The sequence below is a fragment of the Macrotis lagotis genome, chromosome 8, assembly GCF_037893015.1.
Source record: "Macrotis lagotis isolate mMagLag1 chromosome 8, bilby.v1.9.chrom.fasta, whole genome shotgun sequence".
NCBI lineage: Eukaryota > Metazoa > Chordata > Mammalia > Peramelemorphia > Peramelidae > Macrotis > Macrotis lagotis.
Window position 1 is genome coordinate 106,758,991 of NC_133665.1, and position 6,000 is coordinate 106,764,990.

Below are 6,000 nucleotides of genomic sequence, written 5' to 3' on the forward strand. Positions count from 1 at the left end.
CCAAAAATATACCAATAAAGCAGACAGTATAGAGGTCTGGGCTTGAAGTCAGGAAGACAAATTCAACTCCTACCTCAGATACTTACTAGCTGTATGACCCTAGACAAGTCATTTAACCTCCATTTGTCTCAGTTTCCTCAACTGTAAAATGGGGATAATAACTATAGCTACCTGAGAGGGTTGTTGTGAGGAACAAAAGAGATAATATTTATAAAGAGCTTGGTACATAGTAGGCACTCTGTCAGTGCATATTCTTTTCCCCTCTTTCAATAATATTCCCAGACTCACATCACCTCCCTGGAATGGTTGAAGTTATACTGTGAAGACCTCTAAATGTAAATTGAGGAATTTAATATTTTGTCTAAGAAGTAATAGGGAACTGGAAGATAGTTATTCCATTTTACAGATGGGAATAATTCTATTTGTTCTGCCTACTTCATAGGGATGGTGTGAATAGTTGATGAATTCACTCAAAGGAAAGTGCTGAGTACACTGTAACTTAGCTGGTGGGTGGAATGATAAAGTAGGAGGGGGGAGAGAGAGAGAGAGAGAGAGAGAGAGAGAGAGAGAGAGAAACTAGGTAGTATCTGGGCTTCCAATTTCATTCCTGAGGAATTGCGCTTAGATTTTAGGAGTGAATTGGTCCTCCCAAATGATCCCAGTGGGTCTGTGACTCTCAGCCTGGAGCACAGTCATTTGCTGCTGAAAGACTTCAGATTCCCCCAAAGCTCTAATGGGCTACTGGAGTTCTCCCTTCTCCTACACTGCCCCTGAGAAACCAAGCCTAGATATTTTGAGTTGAAAGAGCATGCTGGGAGAAGGGGGGTGTGTAGCATGAACTTGGGGAAGTCCTGCCCCCTTTCCTGTGAAATGCAGAGCTTAGAGAGGAGTATTCCCCAGAAAAAAGGGGGCCACCCTAGGTGGAGGGCATGGTAGGGTGGAGTGATGGAGAAGACCCATTCTTTGTCAAATGGCCCAGGGCAGCAGACTCTGCTGAATACTTCACAATCCCCTTGAATCATTCCTTGGCATCATCTATAAAATTTTGCTCTCTGACAAGACAGCTTCCCGCTTCACCTAGTACCATGTCCTTCCCTCTCTTCAAGCCCAAGCACCTCCCTCAGGTTAATATGGTCTAGCAGCAACTACAGAGATAACAGGTAAAAACCCTGTGAATACAAGAAAATACATCAGGATCTCAAAAGGAAGGGATGGAGAAGAAAAGAATTCAGAGAAACTGGGCCCAGCCTTAGGGTGGGTTTTGACCCTGACTCAAGGCTGAGCTCTTTCCTACTACTAGAATTAGTTCTGGACTATCTCTGAGACTGAGCCCTGACCTTGAGTCCAGAATGACAATCTTGACTCTGACTACAGATTGAACTCTGACCCTGATCCCAATCTCAATCCTAACCCCAGTTCTAAAATCAGTCCTAACTCTGGCTTTAGAATGACTGTTGACCCTGGATCCAAACAGAGCTCTGGTATTGGCTCTAAAATGGGTCCTAGCCGTGTTTCTAGTTTGGGTTCTGGGCCTGACTTAAGAATAAGTTTGGACACTGGCTCTAGATAGGCTTTGGTCTGGCTCCAGGATGAGCTCTGGCATTGGTTCTAGAATGGACCTTGGCCTTGGCTCTAGATTGGGTCTTGGGCCTAGATCAAGAATGAGTTGTGGCACCAGCTCTAGGATGGGCTCTGATCCTGGTTTCAGAATGAGTCAACATTGACTCCAGAATGAGCTCTAGCATTGGCTCTAGAAAGGGCTCTGACCCTGGCTCCAAAATGAGTCTACAATATGCCTCCCTCCCAATGAGCTTTAATCCTGGTTTACTTTGGAGACTTCAACCCCATCCCAGCTAGAACCTTAACTCCAACTCCAGACTTAGCCTGAACAAACTGGAAAACCTACATGAGGGAAGTCAGAGGAGAGAGCCCTCCCTATCCACTGGGAGGGCCTCCTCAGACTCTGCTTTGAGATATCAAACTCCAAACACTTAGCCTAAGGTCAGTCCTGCCAGATGTGTAGCCAAACTCTGACACCCTGTGACCCCCACCTCCCTGACTGGAATAATGATTTGTGCTGCATCTTTCTCAGCTGGCTGGTCTGGGGACAATGGCCCCTTGTCCCTGTGTCTGGGGTTGGCGCCTGAGGTAGCCTGGCTAAGATTTCTCACCAATCTCCCTCCTGGGCCCTTCCCCCCATCTCTGCAGGCAGGTCTTGGGCCCTGAATGCCAAGCCCAGCAGTAATGTCTCAGGAGCCAGAGATTCAGTCTCTTCTTCCTCTAGGGAGGTAAGCATAGTGCCAGGTCTCTGCTAAGAACTAAGTTCTGGAAGCCATCCTGTCAGGGAAGTTAGCCTGAAAATTTCTGGAATCTTGGACTGGTGATGACATGGGCCAGGCTCCCTCCTTCTGCTGCCCTCCCACCAGGACCAGGACAGAGGTGGAAATGAAGGAGAATGGGGCCAACCCCCCTAGCTTCTCTCTAAACAGGATGTTCTCAGCCATCGATTTCTGTCCTGGGTCACTGCAAAACCAACACAGGTCACCCCCAGCCTTCTGCCTCCCTCTCAGCAGGAGCAAAGTCCCAGTCTGGCTAGAGACACAGAGGGGTTCTGAGGGTCACTGGAAGGTCATTCCCTTTATCCCACCCCACCCCCCAAGCAACATTGAAGACCGAAAATGGGGGCTTGGAGGCAGGAACCTTTGCTCTGGCACTTAGCAATTCTGTGATTGTGGGCAAATAAGTCACTTAACCCCCCTGAGTTATGACTTCCTTATCTGTGTAAATGGGATCAAAAATACTTATTGATTGTTGTGACATTCAATTAAGTTCTCATACATAAAACTCTTCCTAAATCTTAAATTATCTTGTAAAGGTCAGCCATCTTCATTCCCCTTTTTTATTCTATACATCTTGTCAAGTATCTATCTCCCTTTCTCTTAATAATAGTTAAAATTTATGTAATCTTTAAAGTTTGTATCTTACAAATATCTCATTTTATCCTCAAAACAACTCCGCAATTATATCCCCATTTTACAGATGAGAAAACTAAGGCAAACAAGATGATGTGACTTGCCCTGGGTCATCTAGTTACTAAGTATCTGAAGTCAAATTTGAACCCAGGTCTTCCTGGTACTGCTATCTCCTGAGCCAACTGTCTTGATTTCCCATCCTCCCTACCTCTAACTCAAAGAGAGAAAATTTTCAAATTGTCTTAACTCAGCTTGGACTATTCCCATTACCATTTTTTTCCAAAGAAAAGGGAGATTTCTCTCTCAATCCTGCCCAAAATCTAACATGCTCAAACTCCCTCATCTTCCAGTCCCTCTAAGTCACATGACAGGTTACAAGTGACATCCCATATCCTTTCCCCATAGGAGAACATATACTGGGGAAATTCAAAATATGTCCCAAAACACCTCTCTCAAACCCGTTCCTTTTCTGAACTTCCCTAGGGTAGCACCATCTTTCCAGCCCCTTAGATCTACAACCTGGAAGTTACCCATAAGCCTTTACTTTCCCTTCATCTCATGTCCAATCAGTCATCAAGCCCCCTTCCACAACTTTTGCCCGTTCCCTTCACTCTCCTCTATGGCTACCACCCTATTCAAAATCTCAGCACCTCTTTCACCTGGGCTATTACAGGAACTCTCTCTTCTCTACAATCCATTTCCCTTTTAGTTGTCAAAGTGATATTACTAAAGCATTGATCTGACCATTTACTTCCCTACTCAATAAACTCCCTCTACTAATTCACTAATACTGTCTCTAGGATTGAATACAAAACAATTGTTTGACATTTCAAGCCCTTTCCAGTCCGTTACTAGAATAGAAAGGAGGCATTTTGGGTTTATTACACATTATTCTCTCTACACCACTCTATGGTCCAGTAAAGCTAATTTCTTCTTGTGTAAGTCTGGCTGACCCCTGAGCCTAGAATGCACTCTTTTCACCATGGCTTCTGAGAATCATTTCTTTCTTTCAAAGCTCAGCTCAAACTTTTTGAATGATTGGTTAGATCTGAGAGATGAAGTATGAGTTCCTGTTCTGGTTCTGCTATTAATTCCCTATATAACCTTGGGCAAATTATTCTTCTTTTATGGGAGGATTAACACAAAATAAAGGCATCAAACATGATGGGCTCTGCTGTTCTATGCTTTCTCTTCTAGTTTTAACATTCTGTTTAATTCCTGTCCAGATGTGATGGTCTCTCTCTTTCTCTCTCTCTCTCTCTCTCTCTCTCTCTCTCTCTCTCTCTCTCTCTCTCTATATATATATATATATATATATATATATATATATATATATATACATATATGAAATGTTTTAAGGTCCCTTCTAATTCATCATGGCTCTTCAAAGTCAGTTAATTGGCTTCATGGGCTTCCTCCCCAAGAAAAGGGAATAATTTTGTTAGAGGCTCTGAACACCTAGTCCACTGTAGCAGAAGCCAGAGGGAAATTAGGGTGATGTGGGACATCCCCAATCTCTCTGTACAAGAATATTTGAATGAAGGAACTAACCCTACCCTTTTCATTAGCTCTTCTTCTTCTTCTTTTCTTCTTCCTCTTCTTTCTCTTTTCTTCTTTTTCTTCCTCTTCTTCTTCTTCTCCTTCTCTTCCACCTTCTTCTTCTCGTCTTCCTCCTTCTTCTTCTTCCTTCTTTTTCCCCCTTCTTGTTAGGAATAAATCAACCACTGGCCAAAAAGCCCTTCCTGATCATAGCATCCCTGGTTGCTCAGGTCTGTTAAGGGTGGAGTTTGCTCTGCCATGTGGAAGGTGGAGGGGAAACTAAGGGCAGGTGAAACAGAAAAACCTGAAGAACAGGGAAATGTGAGCTCTCTCTGAGCATTGGAGAATGCTGGGCAGGCCAGGGCCTGTTTTCTGCCTGCTGGGTTGGGCCTACAGCTAGAATCTCCAATGACCCCTGGAAAGTAGGTTTGTCCCTACCTGAAAATAGAGGCAAAGCAGAGGTAAAATATGCATGTGTATGTGGGGGGGCGGGGAAGAGGGAGGGAGACTGTCCTTCATTTCTTTCTCTGCAGAGCCTAGACATGTTGGTCTGGCTCCTTCCTCTATCCAAGGTCATACATGTTGGGGAAGAGATAGATGGAAGATGATGATTAGGGATAAACTTGAATATTACTCAACTCCTTCCTGAATTGCTTGAAAGCAGTTCCAAGTGCACCCAGGTCCTGAGACATAAAGTCCCAACTCCTAAGTCTGTAATTCAAGGTCCTTGGCTATGTGACTAATTAGACTATCTACTTCCAACATGTTCCTCTGTTAGGCATCCCAATCCCTACACTGTAGCCAGTCTAGTCTTTTTATTTTGTCTCAAATATTCGTGCAAGACTATTCCAGCTCCCTTCCTTTCCTCATGCTGTATCCTTCAAACATCCCTTCAAATTCCTTCTCCTCTAGGAAGTCTTCCTAGCCCACCCTAGGTAAGTGGGTTCTCCCATACTGAACAATGGAGAGAGGAGTTGGTTAACTTCTTCTACTTTTCCTAGCCTCCCCAGAACCAGGATTCCTTCCCCTCCATATCTTTCTCGCCTCTACTATGGTGAAGTTCTAGATTTAGAGTCAGAGAGATCCATTTTAAATCTCAATTTCTCCAGAATGACCTTGAAGGAATCTCTTAAATTCGCTTGGCTATGGTTTCCCTTATATGTAAAGTGAAGGGGTTAGATGACATGATCTCTAAAGTTCAAATCCTATAATCCTATAATCCTGGGGGAATCTCAGAGTTCCAGTGCCTTTCTGACCTTCCAGCTCTTTCTGGCTCCACTCACACCTTTACAGAGAAGTTGTATGTGGAACAGAGGCAGCTCCTAACTGACTATCCCACCAATATACTTCCTGGAGACATGACCTAAAAGAACAAAGTCTGGGAAGATGACCAGGTGGCACCCATCCCCACTCCCTGGGACATCACACTCAGCACCCTGAGTATGAAGACAGGGGGAAGGGTAAAGCCTGACCAAGAATATTTCCATAT